Below are 27565 nucleotides of genomic sequence, written 5' to 3' on the forward strand. Positions count from 1 at the left end.
TTGTTTTCGGTTACCGATAACTACGATGGTACAAGATAAAATCATCTTATAATAACGGTTACCTTTTCGGTCTCTGGTGACGATAAACAGAGGTCTAATGCAAGAAACATATACGTCTTTTTAAGCAGCGGCGGGAGCAATAGCATTTGAAGGTCGATTTCGCGAAAAATTCTGAGTTAGAAAAACCATATCCTTTCAACATTTTTTTTACATTAGCTATAAAACTCCGCATAGGCTCATTTCAAACGTTAAAAGTAATGTTGTTTTTGTATATATTTACAATACTACAATGGGAAAAACTTTAAACACCCTGTGTATATTAAAATATACTTAAATATAATTACGTATTTCAGGCTCTTTAACTTTGTACTAAAATCGTATTTTTTAGTCAGAGGTTATATAGAATAAAAAGAAAGAAAGAAGAAAGAATATATGCACCTTAAATGACTTTGTGAAGAGGATTGTCAAAAACAATCAGTTTTTTGGTTTCTCGTATTAATGTATCATCTGTCACTATTTTTCATAAATAAATTACTATTCTTCTTAAGATAAATTACATTTTCATAAAAGTATTGTAACATTGGTGTAAGAATATTAATCTCTTTGAATTTATCTCTCAAAGACACTCTGGGCCTCAGATTGTAAATAGCCCTAACCTCGCGTTTCTGCAGGATAAAGATTCAATTAATATCGGTTGCGAAAACCCTAAATAAAATGCCGTATGTCATTAAACTATAAAACTAGCTGAAGTGAACCAATCTAGCAGTTTTTGGCAATGATAATGATAATGCGTTTAAATACAGAGTAAGTTTCATAACACTCTGTCGTCCTTATTATTTCCATAATATCAATAAAGCTTATTGACAAGTAATAAAACAAAAACACAAACACATTTAAGTAATTTCACTAACTATATAAGCTCCAAACCCACCAGTGGTAGTAAGCAGAATACGAAAAGTTATAGCGGCTTAACCGGGAAACACTCTAACAACCAAAGTAACCAAGGAATTTCCCAGAGGCAAGAAATAAAAATAAAAATTACAACTTTGCTTAATCTTATTACAAAAGACGTTTGTTAGAAAATTTTTAGCGGTCACTAGAGGACATTTTATAAGTTGTAGATTTGCCAAAACGGTAAAAGCATCTAATAAAGTATCACTTTTGTGCTATGTCTATTTAGAGTTCATTATTGCTGTTCTATGGTACCATCTTCCGCCTTAGATCCTGTGGAGCGTGCCAAGAAGTTCATCGATAATACTGTATTTGTAGATGCTAAGTTGCACAAGTTGCACAGCCTTAGGCTTCGGTGCAAAGTTTCTTGCTTATCCGTATTTTATCGGATACACATCGGAGAGTGTGCGTCGGAATTGAACAATTTAATTCCGCTTTCGCTTTCCCATCTCCGAGAAAACATCTCCGTGTTTGGGATCACACCCTTATGTTGTAGATATATCGCCCACATACACTAGGTGATTTGTTTTGTATCTTCCTAATGCCCAGATAAATATAACGTTGCCTTTTTCAAAAGGCATTTTCTAAGCAAGCTGGTTACCTCATCACTAAAAGCTTGCCCATATTCAATAAAGCTACTGGAACTTACACAAATTCCTAAAACATGGGCACGCTCTTTTTAAAAAATATATACTTACGTGTGGAGTGTAGACTAAAAGATCTCTTAGTGAAATTGTAAGACATACAATTATAAGTTGTATGTAACGGAAACCTTTCAAATACCCTCGTACATTTATATGTAATCTAAAACTTTCACAAACTTCATACATTGATTTATTAAATTATATTTTACTTTGATAAACTTTTGTGTTTTGTTTTTTACCTCCATGTTTAATCTTAAAAGATCGTTATTCGTTGGTCGAGTTTCCATTAGGAGTCTTTCAGGGGTCGCACCTAGGACCATTTATATTTCTTATTTAAATCAACGACTTGATTTAAGTGCTACGTCACTCAGATTTCATCTTATTTGCAAACTTTTTAAAAGTATAAAGAACGATCTATGTCGGCGATGATGCATGTTTTCTTTAAAGAGACAATTATCGTATTAATATATTACATACATGAAGTGTAAGTGTCCCCGGGTGAATATACTCCTACTGAATTTCCCATTAAATAATAAATACAAGCGTATGAAGTTTGCACCCAAGCTAGAGTTTACAATATAAATTCCAACGTAATGTAGAATACGTTGGAATTACAGACCACATAAATTTGGAATTCATTAAAGACCTAGGTGTGTCCCTCGACAGTGCACTCTCATGTCTTCAACACGCCGAAATTTTGTTAAAAAAGCTTTTAGACTGCTCGGAGTTGTGATTCTGTTAAAAATATGATTTTTTTTAAAGAATAGTTTGCCACTGACATTCCCTTTGGCCTTGTGTGCAGCTCATTGGGATATTGTTAAAGTGTGTGGAATTTAAACACAACTGCACACAGATAAAGTTTTGCGCACTTGTTTGGTGGGATTGATTTTTTGAAAAAATTTGAATATCAACTGCCTCCGTGGTCGAACGGTTACCATGCTGGACTGCCATACAGAGGTCGCGAGTTCGATTTCCGGGCCGGGAGAAATATTTGTATGGCTTTCATTTATTTCTCTTGTGAGTTTGGATGTAATTTGTGGTTGTCTATGTGTGTGTGTGTGTGTGTGTGCACGGCACCCGCGATACAGGGATTCCCTAAGGTGGGGCAATGAGGTGCGTTATTAAATAATAATAACATTTAGAACTTATCTCACTTTGCAGTGATATCACACTTAATCGTAAGGTTCAAAGTGATAATTATCGTTTTAAATTATTATGATAATTATCGCGATAATTATCTTCATAACTTCATAACTTTAACAATTTTATCTTGATATTTATGAAATTAATTGGAATAACAAAATTCTATAATCCGAATCGTTTTCCGAAAGATTTCCGTTCGTGTTAATTTAGTTTTCTCGCTGTTTGCCTTTTTAAATAAAACACTAAATAGACAAAATTATGAATCAGCATCGATAATTATCGAACAAGTGTTATAATAATTATCAAAGAAAATGAATATCTCGATAATTTTGAACCATGCTTAAAAGTACAAATAATGAAAATGATGTAAGTAAAAATACAAAAACTTACGTTATTGTATACACTCATCGTTAAAACATTTTTCGGCTCAAATTATCTACTCGAACATACATTTTCGCAACTAAAAGTAATTAAAAACAAGTACAGAAATAAGTTGACGGAAGAGCATGTCAACAAGAATATGATTACGGCGCTTACAGCGGAAGATTAGAAACCAGCCTTTAAGAAGCTATCTGAAAATGTTAACAGTTTAGTATCGCATTAAGTTTCTTGTAATTAAGGTCCGTTTGATTTGTCATAATTAATTCTCCGTATTTTAAGTATCTTAGCACTTTGTTTGACCCATTGTATTTATTTAGAATAAATTAACTAGGTCGCGCCCGGAAAATATGCCTGTACTTTTAAAATAGACCCTAGAGCAAATCCGGTTCGATACCATTGCTCGATAATGCCGCTTCAGATCGAAAAAAAAAATGTGTAGTATTGGACAACGGATTATCTCCAGTTATTAGAAGAGCTAAACATTACGATTCAAGGCATTTTGTAGCTGTTAATTACAAGCCTTTTATTTGAAGGCAATGTCGAACTAATCTTCTATAAACATAAAGGTGAAAATTTGCAATGAACTCAACAAATCATACCATTTGTATAATAAAGCGACGAGATCATGTCATAAAAATAATAATGAACTATGTGAATCAAATTAAGTATATATATAAAATTTTACGTATCTCCTATTTTTTTTATGATATAAGTGACGGGACGAACAAGTAGAGCGTCTAGGAAAGTACTACCTTACCCATTTCTGTCGCCAACTGTTTCGGTATTGACGGGTAAGGGTGGTGGTGAAATTACAGGCACATGGGTCTTGTCAACTTATATCTCAGGTGACACGAACAGTGGCATTTAAAGCTTTGAGTGGAACTGCAACTGTTCTTCTGTCTGTCCCTTCACTTGGTATCATTAAACAAAAACTTAAACCTCTCTCCTGAAAAGTTATCATATTGCAGACGGGGCCTTATTACACCATAGCTGCAATTTCTTTACATCTAAACATGTTGTTCCTCTGTTTTGTTTTTTAAAAAATAATGAGCTGTATTCTTGTATTCAGGTAGAATGTTTTTTTTCTTTCATATAGTCAATTACTTTCGATATATCATCCATTTCAATCAGGGTTTCAAATCAAATTAAATATCCGCATCTGCATCAGCATCCGCATTCATTGACGCTGATATTCATTGCGGACATTCGAGTCGAGACATGACTTAAAAGGCACGCTGGATTAATTTACAAACCTTGTAGACACAGAGTGTAAGCCAAAAAATCAGCTCAGCTGTTGGATTTCCAATACAACTTTAATAAAATTCCAGAACAATTAAGCAGATTGGTTGTTTTCGTGTAGATTGATTCTTTTCTTAACAAATGTAATAAAAACATTGAAATAATACTTTATTACAATACCAAAGAAAATAGAAAGCCTTTTCATATAGATGGATTCAGTAGGTATGTACATTATTCGTGTCTTTTTTAAACACATAAAATCAGCATCTGTCATAACCTGCTTAAATTAAAATATCTGCGTCCGCATCCGCATTCATCGATGCTGATATGCATTGTGGATATTCGAGTCGTGACATGCTTAAAAGGCACGCTGGATTAATTTACAAACCTTCAAGGATCAGGGTGTAAGCCAAAAAAGCAGCTCAGTTGTTGTTTTTAAAGTATAACTTTGATAAAATCCCAGAACGATTAAGCAGATTGATTGTTTTCATGCAGGTTGATTCTTTTCTTAATAAATGTAAAAAAAAATCATTGAAATAATATTTTATTACAATACCAAAGCTTTTTCATGTAGATAGATTTAGTACAGATGTACATTTTTCGCGTTTTTATTAAACATTTTATAAATTCCGCATCAGCATCCTGATGTCAACCATACTTTTAAAATTTTATATGCTAATAATACATACTAATAATATTTAATTAATAAATAACTAATAAGCTGTAAATCACAGCAGAACAAGTATTTTATTAAATATTAACCCAGGGGGAACTTCGACGCTCGATCAGAACGCCTGCTTGGCAAATCTACGAAACCCAACTGAATAATTTAACTGATTGACCCCAAACCAGCCACTTCGGACTATGTTTACAATCTGTAACAGTTGGGAATTTCCACTACGTAATTATGTATGTATAACAAATTTTTGGCATCATTCTGAGATTGAAATTAAAATGCTCTTGTAAATTTATAAACCGTGGTAGCCTAACGGTTTGACCTACCACCTCTCAAGCAGAGGTCGCGGGTTTGAATTCGGGCTCACACTTCTAAGTTTTCGGAATTTATGTGCGAAATTTAATTTAATTCGAAATTAACAATGAACTTTTCGGTCAAAGAACACATCGTGATGAAACCTATACGTCGAAGAAGGTTCACAACACCCGGAAAACGTGTGAAGTCCCGTGAAGAAAGAAAGATAGAAGAAGTGTATTGCTGGTCCATCGAGTATATAACCAGAAATAGAGACGAAATATCAACTCTCGTTTGTGCTGAAATCACAAATTAGAAAGCTGAAATAGTACAGCGCCAACAACTGACCTGAGTTTATGTCTCGTATATTCCAAAAATATTTTGTACTTATTGTCATGAAGATAATAGATATCTGTAACAATGAGGGGCTGTTCCATTCGGTGGTGTGGGAAAAACAGCAAAAACATCTAATTACAAAACAAACGGAATCACATTTCATCAGTAACTAAATATTACATATGTAATTTTTCAGTTTTCGTCCGTTATAGCAAAGCTCAAGTTAAACGGGTCGATTTGAAGTGAAACAATTGACGACACCCGTCAATTGTTTCGAATTCGGGCTGGCCAATCGGAGCGCAGTTGTCACCGTAATGATTTGGCAGAATAGTTTTCAAACAAATTATATGACATTTTGTCTCTATTTCTGGTTATATACTCGTACACAACAGTACGATCAGAATAACAGCTTAGTTTTTTTATAATACCAAGTAACGGGACGAACTAATTGTCGCCTGTCCATAGTCTTCCTTTCATAACCGGAATGCAGTATATGATACTCTCATTACCGTTTGGCGGCAGAAATAGGTAAGGTGGCAGTACTGTCCCGGATTAACTCTTTCACAAGGGGCTCTACTGCTATTAAATACATGTATGTAGGTCATGCAAATATTTCTCATTGTCCAGTAATCGAACCCGGGACCCCTGCGTGACAGACCCGCATGACCCGGTAACTGTTCGGCCACAGTGGCAGTTGAAATTGTTTGTTTTCTTTTAGCATTCACCGAAAAGACCAATTAAAAAGCCCATCTCAAACTGGAACATATACTCGTATACGCGCCCTTGATTACAATATGGCCTTAGGGCCCTTGTCGGTAGTTAATCTTGGTTAATAGTTGTGTTAATCCCTATAGACCTGTTTTAGGCAGCATTTCAGCAATTCCGATTACGACAACATGTTTATTGTTACCTAAGAACTGTTATTTAGCTTTAGGTAGACTGGTGACCAATTGAATTTCGAATTCCGTAGTAGATAACACAGTGAAATATGAATCAAAATATTAGGAACTAAATAACAAAATTGTCCTTTTAATGATCTAGAAAATGTTACATGAATATGTAATTAATGTAATAAGGCCACATCTGCAAAATTACAACTTTTCAGGAAAAACGTTTAATGATTTTTAGTGGCAGTAGAGCTCCTTGTGAAAGAGGTCGTCCAGGTTAGTATTGCCACCTTACCTATTTCTGCCGCCAAACAGTAATCTGCGTATTGACTTTGAAGGTTAAGTCGTGGAAAACACAGAGAGCGGCTGCGGGTCGGGCGTGAGTCGGGTCGGAACCGCGGCGGGTTTAATTCCGTGTATTTATGTGGACGAGATCATACCGATCACGGGCGCGGGACGGGCGCACGCAGCCGACTCACGCCCGACCCGCATTCGCTCTCTGTGTGCTGATGAAATTACAGACACATGGGATTTATCACTTTATTATGTCGCAGGGTGACGGACACGGTGGCAGTGCCCCTAAGGTCTTTGCGATTTAAAGCTCTGAGTGGCAATGCAATTGCTTTGGACAGGCGTGTCACTTACTAGGCCTAGTTCGTCCCGTCACTTGAGACAAAAAAATTATACGAACGAAATTTGTAACATACTTAAGCGTAATTTGTTTCAAGTATTTTTATGAGTCTTATTTGATAAAAGCACCGTTTCACGTATGATCATATGTGCTTTTACCAAATGGCGTGTATCAAGGATAGATTACGGATTTTGGCGTTATTCACTTGTTTTTGTTTTGAAGTCACTCACCGACACTTCTCAAATTCGTGTAATACGAGTTACGATGTAACACTCGTAACGCAAACAAGTCGAAAGATTGACGATGTACATGAAGCGGATACAATTAACGAACACACTATGTTATTGATTTGCCCAATTCCGTAGTGGGAGTGAACTTTGCACACGACCGGAGATTAAAGTGAATAATGACGAGTTGCGTGCTATTGATAAAGATTCATCGCACGAAGATTAACCATACTAAACGGACCCATTAAAATGAAAAGTAAATAGGAGTAGTCTGTATACAAACCCACTGTAGTAGTGGCAGTGTACCACAGACCTTTGCGTGACACTGTAAGGTTATGGGGCACATCGCTTACCACCACCACATACACGACTTGTTCGTCCCGTTACTTCATATCGTAAAGAAAACCTCACACTCGTTAAAACTCTTTGCCATACTCCATACTCACCAAACTCGGCCACTACCGCCTACCATTTTTCCGCAATTAAGATAGTATCTACAAGGAAAACAGTTTAGTTTCCATGAAGCCATCGACAACGAGTTCCAAGACTCTGGATTTTCGCTCTTTGCTATTCTGCTATAAAATGACTAAATGAGCTTTGAGACTATTCGAAATACCTACGTATAAAGTACCTTTGACCAAGTACGTATTTTGATTTCATAAATCAAATTTTCTAAAACGTTATTTGTTTAAATTTTCTTTTATATGCATAAAGCGGCAATTTTATATTTAACTTCAATTATAATTTTTTTAAAGATTGTTCCTACGGGCCAATTTAATGTTTTTAAATATTTATGTTTCACTTTATAATGGTTATCATCTCACTTGTGACTTTTTGCATCGCATGAAGATGGTCAGAAAAAGCTTTTAGTTAAGAGTGAAAACGACGTTGTGCGTTTCGCATTGGTTCATACTACGCGGCTCGACACAGGTCGGCTGTTTCCTGCAAATTTCGAAAAAGACGTTGACACCCGAAGAGCCATGTCGACAACCGTACGATTTTCCGAAGGTACAAAGACCATATTAAATATCCTCTAGGCGAGAAATACACAGAGAGTGGCTGCGGGTCGGTTCGATTCCATGTATTTATATGGACGATATCACACCGACCGCGCACCCGCTGCCGCCGCTATATCCGCATTTGATTTTTACGCTCTAATGACGAGACAATGGTTAAACGTCGGCGCTATAACCCGAACTGCAGTGTCGCGATCGAACAGTCTCGTCGACGCCCGTCACTCATCACAGTGGCGAGTATCGACTTGAATTGACTTATAAGCTTAGAGAGTGAATCTATAAAAACATCGTATCGCGAGTACTGTGATGGCCGTTACCTTCTGAGAACAGCTTTAGAGGAGACCGCCGTGTGAAGCGGAAGGAATGTATAATATCGTCTACCCGTCTTGTCATCCAAGGCTTTTGATATACGAACCCCGCAATGGTTTCTTACGTTTTTACAAGAAGTCCTGATTTTATAATATCAAACTGAAAAGTGCCTTTACTTTGCTAACGATATACGTTATATTTGTGATAACAGATACACCAATATCTAGTTTATAAGACAACAATAATCTTGTAAATTGGAAAGATGAATCTTTTCTTAGCCAAAGACGAATCAATCAGCCATGATCATGGGATCTGTAAAGAGCCCGAAACGTTGGATTATTTGAATAAATAAATACTCGTGTTAGTTCCGAAAAAATAGTTTCATTTCCTATGTGATATGATATGAATCTTTTGCCCAATACGATTTGCTTGTTTTTCCTCTGTCAATCACGGATCTGCATCACAACCGAGTGGTATTTTGATTTATTCACTTTCCGCCAATTAACTTGTGAAAATTCATCGAAATTCGTCCATTTTATTTCGAGCAATATACCGCAATTGGCTTTTATGAATCAGTTTAATGGAGTGTGATATTTTTAGTCTGGTTTGGTAAGAGATACAGCTATTGTAAAAATGAGTTCTTAAATTACAGAAGTTATCTCTCTTTTGTTTCGTGGACCATAATTGAAGTTAAGATTGTTTATTTTACTCCCGAGATTGTATCATTTCGTGGTCATTGAAGATACAATGTCGAAAAGAGTTTTCTTTGTGTATATATGTATTTTGCTCTATGAAATTCTATCGAAATCCACAAAATCCATTTAGACACAAATGTAATCTTTATTTTTCGTATCTAAAGCTTAAATCATTATGTATTTCGTCGATGTGTCCCTCGAGTGCCACTGTTAACTATACTTCAACGCATTACAAACATGTGTTTGCAGTTTGTAATAATACTGTGGACACAGAAGTAAATGACATAATGTTACGTCTGTATTTGTCCAACTACACTTCTAAATTTGGCAGTACAACTCCGTAATCCTGGAAACACTAATAAACGGTGTTATTTCTGATCCTCTTTATTGCCCAAACTCGTAAAGTAAATAAAAGTATAGGGTCAAGAGCACGCCAAGCTTTACACTGAGGATTCAATTCAACTCCATGCTGTTTGTGATTGTATTAGCGATGCACATTGCGATTCTATTTTTATAAAGTTGATTTAAGTGTACACGATCTAGCGATTTTTGTGTCGATTTATTTTAATGTGATTTTTAAGTAAATCGGTTCAACATTAAGGCGAATCGAATCGTCTAGATCGTATTCATAATTTAAGCAAAGTAGTCTCTTTCTACACCCCTATTTTATATTGACCTGCTAGAAAAATTGATAATATCTAAGTACAATAAGGCTATAATTCTGTTCTATCTGAAAGTCTTTTCTCACTGCACAGTATCACTCTAATTGAAATGAAAAGGCTGTAAATGTTTCTTTGTCGAAATTAATTGAAACGATTTTTATGAGAATGATACAATCGATGACGATTGGGATGACGACGAGGATCGATTCAGAGACTTTTGATGAATTACGATCTAAAAAATCGATTCAATGCACAAAATCGTGCATCCTTATACTGCATCAAATATGGTAAAGTATGGTAACTTCAAACAAACGCAGCAGCGCAGCTTGTATACATGCCGTGTACAGACGCACACATTCGCATAATAATGAAAGGCGCGTGAGACAACCAGCTCTATGCAATGAGAGATAATGCGAATGTGAGCGTCTATCCGCAGCGCGCGTATACATAGGTACAAACCGCAACTCAACGTTTATGGAGTTAATTGCTTCGTTATACTATGATAATACTCACAAACCGCCAAGAAGTAATGTGAGGTAATAACGTGGGGCGCTCTATAAGTCTCCGAAATGAATAAGAAAAAAACACTATAATTGGTTAGAAATGAATTTATTGTTTCTCAAAATATTTTCCGTTAGCGTTAATGTACTTTTTCATACTATACGAATGAATGAACCAATACGAATGAATGTACCGATACGAATGAACCATTTTGAAAACATTTATGCCACTCCTCCGTGACAATCACTGAAACATATTTTTCATACTCTTCGACAGCCTCTTCAGGTGATGAAAATCGTTGATCGCGTAAGTGGTTCTTAATTTTTGGAAATAAATAAAAGTTACAAAGTCGTGACTGTACGCGGGATGGCTCATAAGATCAACGTAGTTCACCTTCAAAAATTAATTTGTCTGTCTGTCCGTGTGAGAACTGGTATTATCGTGGTGCAAGATGATACGGTGTTTACGGTTATGTTTACGGAGTTTGTCAATAACTTCCAGCAAAAAAATCGTCGTGTACCAATCACTATTCACGGTACAACGATTCTCCAAAGCAACAGTAGCCACGTGTCCAGTCTTACTAAAAAAAAAAAATAAAAAATCATCCGCTTAGAGGCACTTTGCACGCGCGCTACTTTGCTTGGTTTCGGCTCATCTTGAAAGACCCATACGCTCGATGGCTGCTTTGTTTTGGGATCGTAACTATAAATCCATGTTTTGTCACCTGTTACTATGTCCCACACCAAATTTGACGCCCCTTCGTTGGATCTGGTAAGCATGGCATTGCATCAAGTGACGAGGTCCGTTTTTTAAGCCTCACTCAAATTGTGTGGGATCCATCGAGAGCACAGCTTTTCACACCCAAATGTTTGTGTAATGTTGATAGTATTTGACTCATGCCTATGCCTAAAGATGCCCGAATCCCATGGTATGTCACATGCCTGTCTGTTTCGATCATACGGTACACAGCATCGATGTTTTTGTTGTTCATAGCAGTGGATGGGCGACTATCACGAAATTCGTCACTGAGACACGACCGCGTTTGAATTCTGCAAAGCAGCTATAATAGTCATCTTGCATGGTGCTTCATCGCCAAAAGCAGTTTGAAGCCGAGCCAAGCTCCGCTGAGCTGTTCGATTACACTTAAAGTCGTAGAAAATCATACTACGAAAATTTTTACGAGTTAAATCCATGGTGATGTAGACAACCAATTTCTAAAATGACGCCACATTGTAAAAACAAGCGACAGGTCAAACAAACTGTATTCTATAGCCAAAGAGTTCCATTTTCAAATGTTGTAATTATTTTTTAAATATTGTTTATGTAAGTGGCCAGCTCCGGAAACTTATAGTGCGCCCTATGTATTGCCTTCCGGTTTTGACGGATAAGCGCGTCGGCGCATTGCATCCGATTCGTATAAATCTAAAAAACTCTGACACACTTCGGATGTCGTTTGTATACTAAGGTTTGATTCATATCGCGTAGACTCTACGCGACGCGGTGCGGGCTGCATTCAAGCGAGCAATGCAAGATAAACTTTATCCTCAGCAAAATAAGGCAACATTTCATTAAACAAACGAATGAAAACGAAGATTCTGTAACTGACGGCGGGCTGCAGAGAGCTGCGGTAGGTGCACTTTTTAAAATGCAATATACTATAGAACATATTCTCCACTCGATAAAGTATACATTTCTTCAAACAACAAAAAACAAAAGAGTAAAGCCGCGCTGCGTCGCCTACGGCAGGTAACGGTCGGCGACGCAGCGCGAAGTCACTGAGCGTCGGCGACTTGTTCCGCCTCCAGCAATGCAAAGTGTAACTTAACTTTTCAACAATAAGGTATATTTTTTTGAAAGGCATATTGCGTGGTAGATGCAATGTAGTATAGAATTTCATATTTACTAATCAAAGTCGATATTTCTTTGCAAGCAAAGCAAAACGCAGCGCTGCGTCGCGCTGCGCCGCCGACAGTCGCCTACCGTCGCCGATGCAGCGCGGCTTTTCTCTTTTGCTATCAAAGGACAAAAGCCGCAATATATACTTTATTCAGTAGATAATATGTTCTATATTATAATGCATATTATAAAGTGCGCCTGGCGTAGCTCGACGTCTCCCGCGGCCGCTTGCTGCCGCCTCTGCTGTGGTCGTGTTTAAGTAATTTGTAGATTATTCATGCAAATAATATAACCCGGAGTCGAACTGGGAACTTAAAACTACGAAGTTCGCTCCGCGGCACTACCCAAAATAGGTAGGCAGCCAAAAACACTTTAAAAGAACTTCATTTTCAAAATTGGTTCTACTGGGAGTCGAACCCTGAACCAAGAGCTATAAAGTCGCATCGCGGCACTACCCAGAACACCTAGGCCAAAAACACTTTAGAAAAGTACCTTTCCGAGATTGATTCTACCGGTAATGAAATCCTGGACTTTCTCATCCATGCAATATTATTTGCATGAATAATCTACAAGAGCTACAAAGTTTGCTTCACGGCATAACCCAGAACACCTAGGCGAAAAACACTTTAGAAAAGTACATTTCCAAAATTGGTTCTACCGGTAATGAAACCTGGGACTTTCTCATCCATGCTTGTGCATATTATTTGCATGAATAATCTACAAATTACTTAAACACGACCACAGTAGAGGCGGCAGCAAGCGGCCTCGGGAGACGTCGAGATGCGCCAGGCGCACTTTATAATATATGTACATTATAATATAGAACATATTATCTACTGAATAAAGTATATATTGTTTCCATCAAAAGAGAAAAGCCGCGCAGCATCGGCGACGGTAGGCGACTGTCGGCGGCGCAGGGCGACGCAGCGCTGCTTTTTGCTTTGGTTTCAAAGAAATATCGACTTTGTTTAGTAAATATGAAATTCTATACTACATTGCATCTACCACGCAATATGCCTTTCAAAAAAATATACCTTATTGTTGAAAAGTTAAGTTACACTTTGCATTGCTGGAGGCGGAACAAGTCGCCGACGCTCAGTGACTTCGCGCTGCGTCGCCGACCGTTACCTGCCGTAGGCGACGCAGCGCGGCTTTACTCTTTTGTTTTTTGTTGTTTGAAGAAATGTATACTTTATTGAGTGGAGAATATGTTCTATAGCACATTGCATTTTAAAAAGTGCGCCTACCGCAGCTCTCTGCAGCCCGCCGTCGGTTACAGCATCGTTGATCGTCATTTTGTTGAGGATAAAGTTTATGTTGCATTGTTCGCTTGAATGCGGCCTGCGCCGCGTCGCGTGGCGTCTACGCGATAAGAATCAAGCCTTAGAGATAAAATGACACTTCGGATACCTGTGACATTTCGGACTGTTATTTCTCGGATTCGGAACTGATGCGAATTGGACGTAGTGAGCAAAAGTTCTAAGGGTGCTGGTTTCAGGCACATGGGACTTGTCAATTTACGCCTCAGGGTGAGGGGCGCAGTGGCAGTGCCCCTCAGATCACTGCGGTTTAAAGCTCTGAGTAGCGTTGCAAACCGATATAAACTTGTTCGTCCCGTCCCTTAGCCATGCCATGATCACAGGAATTTTAAAGTGCCAGACATGCACTTACTCTACATCACTACTACCTGTTTTGAGTCTCAGAGTAGTAAATGGTCTCCGGGGACACAACCCAGAACACTACCTCAAGCTAAGTCCTCTAGAGTTCTGAGTGCTTTCCATTGGGTTATCGAGATCATGAAATAATATTTTTGGGATTATATATCTTACTGGAATTGTCTTGTGTAGCTGGTTAGGAGATAAGCCTCAGCAGTATTATATGCGCTTGAGAACGGAAAATTCTCTTATAAATTCGCATTTTTATTGCTAAGGCCTGAGACTATATTATATAGAGGGCCAGCTAAAACTTTTTAATCGCCAGAGTTTTAATCACATTTATTTAAGAGCCTACTCTTTCCCATTACCGGGTAAAGTTACCTCCCCCATCGTCCATATTATTAAATTATTATTCCCTATAGTACTTTTCAATTTTAATAAAAAGAATGAATTTTTATTTCTTCGAAATCAGACAAGTTTACAAGCCCAGAGGCATTTCGAAGTTCAAATGGCATTGAGCTCCACTTTTTATGTTATGTCCAATATAACATAACAAATTTCTCGGCGAGAGTTCCTCTTGTATTAAAAGTTTCGCCAAATCATACTTTTTGTCATGTTATTACCATTATAACACGGCCTGTGTCAATATAAACATTAATTTGTAATGTATTTTTTATATTAATTTGTATTCATTTGATTGTAGAGATCGAGAGTAAATTGTATATTCTTTTCCTATACTTACATTAGGAAAGAATAAGGAAAGTATCTTGTTTAGGAAGAGCAGCTTGAGGCCCATTATTTACCGAACCCAAGAGCTTACATTTCACCAACAAATCGTATTACAATTCATTGACTAAACTGTACAAAGACGTAATAACGTATAAAACAACGGTTCTCCATTTTCGATAACGGGCGTATATAGGACAGTTATCATTAAGAGAACAGGGGAACAGGTCATGATATTTCACATAACTCTGGACTAATGGAGCTTTGAGATTTCACAAGTCTAAGTAGCTTTACGGTCTTAAGTCATTGCAAAAGTATCCTTTCTCACGATGTTTTAAATGGGTTATCACTTTACACTTAATGTAAATTCGATTTATTGTTTATGTAATGTGCTTTACGAAAGGATAAATCTTAGTTAATATTATAACGTGTTACTTTCTAATTTATTAAAGAAACGAAGTACTAAGCTATCTACAAATCGCATGTACTACTATATAGTACCGGAACGCTACGGTAGCCGTTTTGACGTTTGTCCGTTCATCAAGTTTCGTATTAATTCATAACTAAGTCGGAGGAGCTAATTGCTGTACGTTGTTGTCAATACTGGGAGCAGTAAAATTTGTGGAATGTATAGTTTCACGGCATTTATGGTTCGAAATCCGAAATTTTTAAAAATGAAATCTAATACGATCGTCACTTACGGAATCGCTAGAAAGCTAAACTTCTACCTCCGGCAAACTCGCGTCAATGCTCAATGCAAAACAAAGCAGTTTCGAATTGACGATATGTTTAGCAAATATTTTGATTTTCGTTTTATTAAAACTCTTTAAAAATAATATCACATAATATATATATATATATAACATAACATAATTCTAAAAACTTATAGATGTGACTAGCATTTGATTATATTTTTTTCGATAATGGATTGAGATTTGACCTTACTATTGTAATCGGTCAAAACGGCTATCATAGCGTGCCGGCACTGTAGTTCGATCATGGTTTCTTTGTTTACAAATGTCACGTCAATTTGACAGCTCAAACTGGGTAAGGTTTTCCCATCCTCTAAGGTAAGGTTGCAGAGGCAATAGCGCTACTGTAGTTTAAATCTATTTAGCTTATTTAGGTGTCCGACGTGGTTCTACGATATGATGGTAATTGGCAGGGTTGCATTATGAAAATAAAGAGTGTAGTTTATGGTCAAAACTTTATTAACGGACTTTTTGTGGAAGATACTTAAAAAAAGTGATCGTACCTCAAACCCTACAAACTTACCGCGTGATATTTAAAATCCGTTTTAACCTGATCTATCTTTGATACTTTCGAAGTAATTACCGTGAAAAGAAGAAAATTGCAATCGAGTGACGTTATTATTCACCGCTGATTTAACGAATTGATAACGGACAGTGAATTTGCTAATTATCAAGTAATTTATGACAAAATTGATAAGGGTGTTTCCCTCAACGTCTCCCATACATTTAATCCGACATATATGCATAGTTTGCTTTTACCGATTTTTGATGAAGCAAACTAAAATACTGCAGTAGCTGAAAGTTATATAATTTAACTACTTAAAATGCTAACTACAAACATGATTGTTTTTACTATATTTTCCACCACATTCTTATCTTCATTCTAAAATTTACATAGAAATAACATACGAGGTATTCACAGTAAGACGACGTTGTATATCTTGGATGTCAGAGTTCATGCAAAAGTGGTCTCAGCCTACAGACGCGACCACATTTTCCTCATAAATCCAAGTTGCAGCAACACAAACTTTTTCGTTGATATTTTTTGGGACGCGACGTAACGGGGTACTTATCTGACGGATACGCCTCTGGGGTCATAATTTACCAAGCCAACCGTGACGTGTGAAGAGGGATTGGGAAGTTACATTTATTATACTTTAGACGCACTTAAATATTTAACCCGGGCGGGTAATTAAACAATTTAAGGCGGGCCACAGGAGGAGGAATGGAGGAAAACTGTTTCACTAGATCAAATATTTTAAGTATTTAATATTAAATAATAGACTTACAAAAAATATGCGATACCTATGCTACACCTAAGTATTACTTAACTACACCTAAATATTATAGAAAAATAGGCGAATTTGTTACACGATTGTATGTACCTGTACTTTCTACCCGATCGTATAAAATCCCGAAAACAGACTGAAATAAAAGTGTGAAACAAATTAACAATAAAATATTTAATTTTGCACATAATTTTTTATGGAAATATTTTTCTTTAAGTACTACAAAAAACCTGCTAAATTTTGGTTTTCCACTGAAGCCCTAGTTATTAAATTCACATTTACTATATGATATCAAGCAACGCGACAAATAAGTCGTAGGCCTGGTGCTAACCGACATGCCTGTCCATAACAGTTACAGTGTCACTCAGAACTTTAAAATACAAAGATCTGGAGGGCATTGCCACTACGCCCGTAACCCTGAGACATAAGTTGACAAGTCCCATGTGTCTGTAATTTAGCCAGCACCCTTACCCTTCATAACCGGAACGTAGTAACGGTCGTATTACTGCTTGGTGGCTGGTTTAGGTAAAGTGACAATACTTCCCTGGACGAATTCTTTCACTAGGAGCTCTACTGCTACTAAATATTCACCAAAAACGTAGGCTTGCATTCTAATACCTCCCCTTAAAGAATACCTAAATAAACATTACTATCTTTTTTCGTATTCCGTACAAAAATTGTTAAATTTTGTGCGACGAATCGGTGTGCTCTTATTTTATCTCTGGGGTTCGATATCCGTTTGTCGTTAGTAATCGACTCCGAGATCTTGACACAAATAGGAAGTGGTGCCTTACTACCGATGTCTGTAGTATCACAGGTTTGATTCTGATATTTTGTCGTTGAAGCGGCTGTTTTGAAATTGTTATTACCTCTAGGCTCTAATATAATAAAATTGTCACAGTTCACAATCAATGCGATATCCTGAACCAAATCACATTAGCCGTGACTTACAATTACCCAGATGTCCTATTTCTAAGATTTTGCATTTGCCCTTGTGTAGAACAAATGTCTTCAATTCACCTATTGAAAGAATATGTAGAAGCTATAATGATTTGAGAAGTACTTGTGATGCGGATATGTTTGCTGACCCTTTGTCAGTATTTAGGCACAAGCTAACGTCACATTTTAAGTAATAATAAAATTAACACTATAGTCCATTTGTTTAGGTACTTAACTAAATGTAAACAATCTTGATACATCTTTTTATTAAAACACATGCTTTACAAATCAATAGGTATAAAAAAAGGGATGCAATTTTATATGAAGCTAAGTGTTTGTATTTTGTATTTGAAGGTAAGGGAAAATCATTTTATAAATGTATATTTCATTAAATAGACATCTCAAGATTGTTTACATTTAGTTAAGTACCTAAACAGATGGACTATAGTAGTATTATAGAATGTAAATGTAATATTGTACGTGTATTTAAATGTCCATTAATCTATTGTTTTTGTTTTCGCTTTTGTTATTTTTTATTTTCAGTTTATGTAATAAATATATTAACCAAGTATTTTTTTAAAGCTTTGTGTAAATATGTCTGTGTTGTTGTCGTGAAATTGAATATATAATGTATAGTGCAGAGTATAGCGAATGTTGTGTACACACATCAAAAAAAGTTTGCGATCAATAGCATAATCTCCTATAATTCTTTAAATTTAACTTTATCAAGAAAAAATCTATGTTGTATGCTTTCTTTAAATAGGAATACCCTGTTTGAAATTAAAATATAAAACTATTTTTTATTATTTATTTAAAAAAATTGAGCCATTAATCATAATGTAATAGTGATAGAAATTTCATAGAAAGAAAAAGACTGTTAAATTAAACTTAAACAACAATTTATTATTAAAAGGTGTGAATTCAATATAAAATAACTCCTCCCCTGGCTCGAATACATGCGAAGATCCTCCTGGGCATGCTGAGGATCAAGTTATCCAGCATTTCCTGGGGTAACCTATCCCATTCTTCAATAGCGGCTTCCCTGAGCTCTGGAACTGTCTGGGGATGTGGCTCACGGTTCCATACTGCTCGTTTAAGAGCATCCCACGCGTGCTCTATTGGGTTTAAGTCGGGCGAGCCGGCAGGCCAGTCTAATCGTGTGATATCGTATTCTTGAAGAGCTGCATTGACTCGTTGAGCTCGATGTGCGGGCGCATTATCATCGACCAGTACAAATTGGTGCCCACGGTTTACTCGGATTGGTCTGACGATATCATCAATAGCAACTGCTTTGTACATGTCTGCTGTCATGAAGCCCCGATACTGGATCAAAGGCGTTCTAGCTCCAATCATAATGCCACCCCAAAAGGACACCGATTTTCCGCCGTGCTGAACTGTTCCAGTGGCAGTTCTTTGTCTTTCATGGTCGCCTGGTCTTCTCCAGACACGGACACGTCGGTTATCTGGATGAGTGCTGATTCGGGATTCGTCAACGAAGAGACAGTTTTGCCAAATGTTTTCGTCCTCACCTTCTTCATTTTGCCGAAGTCTAGCCCACTGCAATCTTCGTTGTTGACGTTGCCGGGAATTGAGCGGAGCTCGCCAAGACCTCCGTGCTCGTAATTCAGCCTGGTGCAAGCTATTGCAAACGGTCTGCGTGCTAACTTCAAGCCCAGAGGCGGCCCTGACTTCTGCTTTTATTTTAGTGGCGTTGATTGTTGGATCACGGGCTGCCAGCAATCTAATATAGCGCTTTTGGGCAGCTGTCAAAACAGTTAAGCGACCGCTGCGGGGTCGGTCAGCTAAATTCCCCATTCCGTGATACCTCTGCAACGTAGCCACGACAGAGGATTGGGATATAGCAAGTCTGCGTGCTATTACTCTCGTGGTGTATCCTTCTTCCCTCAAAGTTACTATTCTAGCTCGTAAAACCTCTGATAATCCTCTTGGCATTTTTTCAATCACAACTTTCCGCGAAAAATATCTTGAATCGCTTATAATTGACTAAATCAGATTTCTGAATGAGCGTAAGCTAGGACTGAAAGCCTTTTTATATGAAAAAACAATTGAACGGGGTCATTGTTTTATGTTCTAATTTATTTTTAAATAAAGAATCTAAAAAGAAGAAAAAATCATAACATAATCTACAGTAACAAAAAAGATTTCAGTTTTTCGAAGTGATCGCAAACTTTTTTTGATGTGTGTACGTCTGTAATTGTCATATGTATCAGTCCTAGCTTCATTTCTAACTTTTGTTGATTGTCAAATACATATGATGTTGATGTGCCTAATAATAAATAAATAAATAAATAAATAAATGCTTATGTATTTCAGAAGTGAAGTTTTGCAGGTCTTTTGAGGCCATAACAAATAATTCGACTCATCCATAGAACAAAGATTTAAGTGCATGACCACTTGTTCTCAGGACATAGTACATTTTTTTCGTTCTTCTTCGCTGTGGATGTCAGATCGACTGTTGTTCGATTTTATATTTCCGAAACGAAATAATATATATAAATTCTCAAAACACTTTACATAGACTGTAGGTTGAATAACGAAATTATTATATTCGTAACGTACTAATTCTCTTTTCGCTATCCGCTCACGCGATGCGTTCATCCTACCGCAAAATGGCGGCTATTTGATTTCGCAAATTAGAAAAAGATTCAGTTTAAATACAAGTTTTTAAAAATAAAAATTATTATTCTGCATTGCTAAATAAATACTCTCTGTACTACAACAAAAACATCTCAAATAAAATGTAGTAATACACCGCAAATCCTGCACTTAAAAAGCACTAATGAAATTTTTGGTGTACTTGGATAAATAATAAATATGATAATATTCCGTTTGAGTGGTTCTAATGTTTACCATGAAATTACTCCTTAAAGTATAGTTCATAAACATTTATATTCAGGGTAAACTTAAAAAACGCAACTTACGGTATGTTTTCAATAAATAAACACCGACATCACCAGCCCAAACAATAACACACACGATTGTCGTGACGTATTTTGGAAGTTGTTTATTTTTTTTAAATGACAGACCCAGGCATTAAAAACTTTATGGTTTGCTAGAGTAGTTACCGAAATAGCAATTAGTATTAGTTCTTTTACCTGTTATAACTTCGATATCCGATAAATCGGTATAAAATCATCACCGGCACCTCTAGGTGTGGTATGCTTCCAGAGACGCATGAATCGCGTGAGCGGATAAATTATCACATCGGATTCTGTTCTTCGGATGAGTCGATTAATTAAGGCCAAGACGTAAAATAATATTTATTTTTTTAATTAAATGAATGTCACGATTTTTTACTTACATGATATAATTTTTTTGTTTTGTGAAATTACTCTATTAGTTTGTTCTAATTATTAATAACAAAGATCGAACACTTAGAAAAATTATTCGATTCGGTTGGATTTGAACCAGCACGCTCAGACAATCCGTGCCAGATGCTCTGCCAATCAAACCACGGAACGAACCAGCAGACCTTACGAATCTTTCCATGTGCTTCTTGCAGATCTTTGTTTTTTGTTTTTAATGACTTTTTTGCGGTAGCGCCATCTGTGAGAATTTTTTAAGTAATGCTATATATTTATTAGACGAGTTATGCAAGTCCTTGCTCGAAGTGTAGGGGTTGTCATATTCATATTTTAGTTGTCCCTACAGGTTGTAAACAAAATTTGAGAAAAATAAGGTATTCATCACAGTTAATTATATTGAAATAACCTTTGTCAAATGCAGTACTTACATAATGATATTTTATACCAGCGACTTCGATTATGGGAGTATGAGCAACATTTAGCAGCAGTAGAGCTTGTGCCTTATCTTGTGAAAGAATTCGTCCTGGGAAGTACTGCCACCTTACCTATTTCTACCGCGTAGCAGTAATGAGCATTACTGCGTTCTGATTTGGAAGGGTAAAGGTGCTGGTGAAATTACAGGTACTTGGGACTTGTCGACTCATGTCTCAGGGTGACGGGCACAGTGGCAGTGCCCCTGAGATCTTTGCGATTTGAAGCTCTGAGAGTACTGCAACTGTTATGGTTAGACGTGTCGCTTACCACCAGGTGCTCGACTTGCCAGTCCCATCACTTGGTATTGTAAAATAAAAAAAAAACAATAGAAATGAAATGCTGAATAATTCTGAATTTGAGGCACTCTTGTTCAAACAACCATGAATACAACAATAAACACGTCTACTATTTGATGTCATTTTTTAAAGACCAAGTAAACGCTTCAAATCTGTAATGAATGGCGCGTGAAATTTTGAAATCGGACGAATGAATGTTGTGATAGGGTTGTAACTATACCACCAGTAATAGTAATAAGTAAATATAATGCTTAAAAGGAAAAAGGAAACGGTATACAGCTTAAGCGGAAACGTAACGGTAAGTGGTAAAAGAACAAAGACTTATATGGCATCCGAGCTGTGCAACTCAAATGCACAGCGAATTTGCGAATATTTGATACCATAAGTTTTCGCTTAAGGAAAACATAGTGAAGAAGAAGATTCACAACCCTCGGAAAACGTGTGAATTCCCCAACTCGCATAAACCCTCGTAAGAGAGGAATAAAAAAGAGAGGAAACCCAGCTCATGCAGTGGGACGTATTGATGATACGAGTAAATAAAATTAAACAAGAAATTGCAATCTTGGTGTAATATTAAAAATTTCAAGAGAATTCAAAATAAAGTTTGTTCTAAGCTTGTGTAAGCCATGAAAACCTTTGCAGAAAACTTTATCTATGTCATACTGGACGTAGTGAACAATTGTTCTATGTCAACTGGTTGGAAAGAATATTTTCAGGAAAATAGACCAATAAAACACCGTGCAAACATACTTTCAAAGCATAGTAAATAAACGTATAAACGAAGTCTTTGCCGAAATCGTTTACCTAGGCGAAGTTGAGCAAATAGGCCGCTTAAAGTGAGCTCCAACGAAAGTGAGCTGTCTCGAGAGCGTGCCAAGATTTCCTCCTTGGAGTACCTTCGCATCTTGTAACTCCGTAGTATATTTATCCTGTAGTCTCTTACGTTTGGTATATTAGCCGGGCGGTATTCCTTACTTAATCAGAATACTTAGAATTTTTTTTAATCACGACACTACTGTTCTGTTGCTTACATCGAGTATATAACCAGAAATAGATACGAAATGTTATTTAATTTATTTGAAAACTATTCTGCCATATCATTACGGTGACAACTGCGCTCCACAATTGGCCACAATTGGCCAGTCCGAATTCGAAACAATTGACGGGTGTCGTCAATTGTTTCACTTCAAATCGACCAGTTCAACTTGAACTTTGCTATAAAGGACGAAAATTACAAAATTTCATATTTAGTATTTAATTACCGATGAAATTTGATTTTGTTTGTTTTATAAATAGATGTTTTGCTGTTTTTCCCACACCACCGAATAGAACACGACGCCATCGTTAGAGATATTATCTTTATTACAATAAATACAGAATATTTTTGAAATATACGGAGTTGTTGGCCTGTCTTTATTTCAGTGCAAACGAGAGTTGATATTTATAAGTGACGTATCACTTATGAGTTACCAGGAATAAACTCTATCTCTGTTGTTCACCAAATATCTAAGTATTCCCACGGATCAATAACTGAAGAGGACAGCTAATCGCGATACAGGACAGAGTAGTCGGGCATTTAGTAAGAAGTTTTACTTATTAATACAAAGGTCGAACACTCAGAAAAAATTCCTTCGATCCGGATTCGAACCGACGTCTTCTAGCTTACCGCGCACGACGCTATACCAACTAAGCCACGGAACGAACCAGCGGACCTCACGAATTTTTCGTTGTGCATGTGTCGTATCTTTATATTTGGTTTTTTCAACGACTTTTTAGTTGTAGCGCCATCTATGAGAAATCTATGAAAGTTTTATCACCCAGTTAGATATTTTTACAGTTACCAGTCCTGGCGAGAGATGTCACTATTCACCGTATTTTAAATTTTTATTGAACTGATATTCAATTATTTTTTGTGGAATCACTCCACTAGTTTGTTATGAAAGAAGTTTTACATTGACAAGATGCAGTTTACCAAATCTACTCTAATTTCTAGTGTTAACAAAGAAATTAACTAGATGGCGCTTATTGCACAGATTTTTATGGATAGTCCCGGGTATTCTTTTATTTCGTTTAGGATTAGCGCCATCTATCCGAAGTGTTAATTTGTAAATTATTTTGTAACACACAATGCCATCTATTGACATGCATATTTGTCAAAGTTCAGAAAATAATTGTAGCTCATAATCAATATTTGAATAATATTAAGTACTCGGATATAAACTGACTTCTTATATTTCATATTGAAGAGGAATTAATTGATATCGACGGCCATTTTGCATAATGTAGACTACTTACTACTCCATACTATATCAAGTAGATATAGTATGGAGAGTAGAGTAGAGATCCGATTTGCAGTATGGAGATTAGCAGTGGTCTGAGTTATTGGTTCATGGTATTACTCAGGAAATGTACCTATTTTTTCGGTTCTAAATCACGTATATTTGTTTCTTCAAACAAACCACGACTGTGCAGGGCACGACTGACTCACGGGACCTGTAAATGGCCCGAACTAGTTTTGTTTGAAAGAAACAAATATATTTAGAACCAGATAAATCTAATCTAAAAATAAGGGAGCGCGATAAATATTTCTTTCTCTTTATTCTTCTTTATTAAGTAGTATAACGCTGGTCTATTTACGCCCTCAGCAATGTCGATGCACAAGCTAGATAATAGAATTAAATTATAAAGGAATACATCTAAGTGCTCTCGCGCGTCTGCAGCGATTCCGTCGCTAACCGTCTACCTTTACACACACGCGTGACCAAGCGCGATGCAATCTCGATGCACGTTGGAACTAATTAATTAATTTACTTCACCTTACAATTAACAAAACAAAACAAATGTGCTTAAACCTTACAGATTTCTTGTACATAATGATTCACCAGAAGCGACTGCATCGATGCTATCGCGCGTTGTATCGATGCAGTCACCTAAAAATTGCAAGTGTAGGGATGCAATAGCACGTTTGCATCGCTGCTAAAAATCGTCGTGTATAACGCTCTTATGGGCTCGAATGGTGAAACAATGCAATCGATTTTAGATATGTATTGGAAGTATGCGCTTTTCCATTATTTAGCCTTCTAATACATATCAAACTACCATGTGAAAGCACAAAATGTTCAATGTAGGTATATTAAAATTGATTAAATATACACATTCATTACATGCTTAAGGCCCGAGCAAGTATAGCCTCGGTTTTGTATGGAAATCATACTTTTCTAGAATACACCTAATGTTCATAAAGAATATAATACAATTGTCACTAAACTCGAAAGCGATATTTCCATTACAATATGCCCCGTGCGTTTACGTGATCGTAGGAATAATACTGTCTGTGTCTGAATAACTTCATATACTATGTACATTTTGATGTACACAGCCTTACAGGATACAGGGCCTTAGGAGGTTAACATAAATAATAAATAGATATTAGACAACATCACGTTCCATTCAAATGGTAAAATTATAGGCACATGTAACTTGTCAACTTATGTCTCAGGGTAACGGGCGCAGTTATTTGAGAGCCTCTCAGATATTTGCGACTTAAAGCTCTGCAACTGTTATGGACAGGCGTGTAGCTGAACGTCGGGCACATTATATGAAAAGATAAATTCAAAATTACCGATACTTACAAAATTTTCACATGGTATAATTTTTTAAGTCTTTGATTTTGCTGTCACCCAGAGACATAATTCTCATGTGCCTGTAATTTCACTAGCACTCTTACCCTTCAAAACCAGAATGCAGTAATGCGCACATTACTGATTGGCGGCAGAAATAGGCAAGATGGCAGTACTTCCCTGGACGAACTCTTTCACAAGGAGCTCTACTGCTTCTAAAAAATCTGACAGTTTATATTTCCCCCTGTTAAGTCTTTTGGTTCCAGTGCCAAAGGTAGGCTGGAAAAGATATTTTTTAGAGATAAATCTACCTTTACTCATCTTTTGTAAAATTGATATTACTTTTGTTAAAAAGCTCAATATTATGCTTGCTAATTTTACATTCGTTGCCACAGATGTGGTTGATGATACATAAATAACGAAGCCCTAAATATCCCGAATAATTTTAGCGACTCGACGCCAAACAACCACTGTTGTTCTCATTTAGATTTTGATACAAACGAAGTTGAGTATTAACCATATTTCATCGGACCTTGTATAACCACATAGGGTCGTCAGACTAAAACACCTAATTTAAAAAAATCATTCCGCGGCTTAGCTTGCATAGCGTCTGGCAAGGTTAGCTGGGAGACGGTGATTCGAATCCAGCTGGATCGAAATGATTTTTTTCTAAGTGTCCAGTGTTTGTTGTTTCATGTTGTTTACAATGCGAACATAATAAGGCAGAAAAAGACGCTACTATTGTAAATACGCCATTGTCGAAACCATGTTGAAACAAACGAATTTGACTTACATGCTTTAGTCGCTCGATATGAAAGAAGTGTTGGGTTTATTGTTCGCCTATATAATTCAGGTTCTACTCGAACAATGAACTGTTAACAATTAATTTTAAAGCATTTTTATTTATAAAATTATTTTTATTTTTACTTATATTTGTTTTTTCAAACAAAATAACGTTTCAGGTCTTTTACAGGTTCCATAGTTACGGCTAACTCAACCGTGACCACCTTCTTTCCTTGTATAACAACCGCGAAACCCTAAGAATTCCTCGTAAAATAAAATCAATAAAAAAAATAAAAATCATTTATTGCTGACTATTTACAGTCCATTTTGTAAATATACTTACTTACAAATTAATTTTATTCTATTGTTAATGCAAAAAATATAAATAAAATAAATATCGGGTCAGACACTACATGATACTCACTAAGATCACCGAGCTCCCAATTATAAGTATCTATTTTTATTTACAAAAACACTCTTAAGAGAAGCGGGAATAACAGTTTTGATAGACCAAATGCTTTAGGTATTTACTATTATATAATGATCTTACAAAAAATATACAATACACCTAAGGATATTGTCTAAAGAATGTGCTAATGTGTGAATCGATAGGTTGGATTTCATCTCAGTATATAAAATCCTGAAAACAGGCTAAAATAACAGTCTAAAACGACTATTTAAGAACAAAATATCTAATTTTGTACAGGGTCAAGAGCACGTGAAGCTTGACACTTAAGACTTAAATACAATTCTATGCCGCTTACCATTAAAATGGTCCAAAGTACAAAGTGTCAAGCTTGATGTAGATACTACAGAGAGCCTGCAAAATTTTGGTTTTTAACTGAAGGAAGCCCTATTAGTTATTAAATTCATATTTATACCAAAATTTGCAATTTGCCCAGCGGTGTAACGACAAACCGCACCGCCTATTGCCTCGTCAGTCGCCCTCGGGCGCTTGTCGACGTCCGATCTGTGCCAAAATTCTCCGCCTGTTGTTATATTAGTTACATTAATTTACAGCGCTCGGATTGCGGGACGCGACGAGCGACCCCCATACCCAATTCCCTCGCCTAGAAATGCCTCGTCTTAATTCTTAATAAATTATTATGTACATGCATTAATGAAAGGCAATCTGCAATGTCGAAATTTTGCTTATTTATGAAAAAATATGGAAAAATCAATAAAAATATACAAGTAGTGACTTGGTATGCAAGATA

The sequence above is a fragment of the Hyposmocoma kahamanoa genome, unplaced genomic scaffold (assembly GCF_003589595.1).
Source record: "Hyposmocoma kahamanoa isolate Upper Pololo Valley unplaced genomic scaffold, ASM358959v1 92, whole genome shotgun sequence".
NCBI lineage: Eukaryota > Metazoa > Arthropoda > Insecta > Lepidoptera > Cosmopterigidae > Hyposmocoma > Hyposmocoma kahamanoa.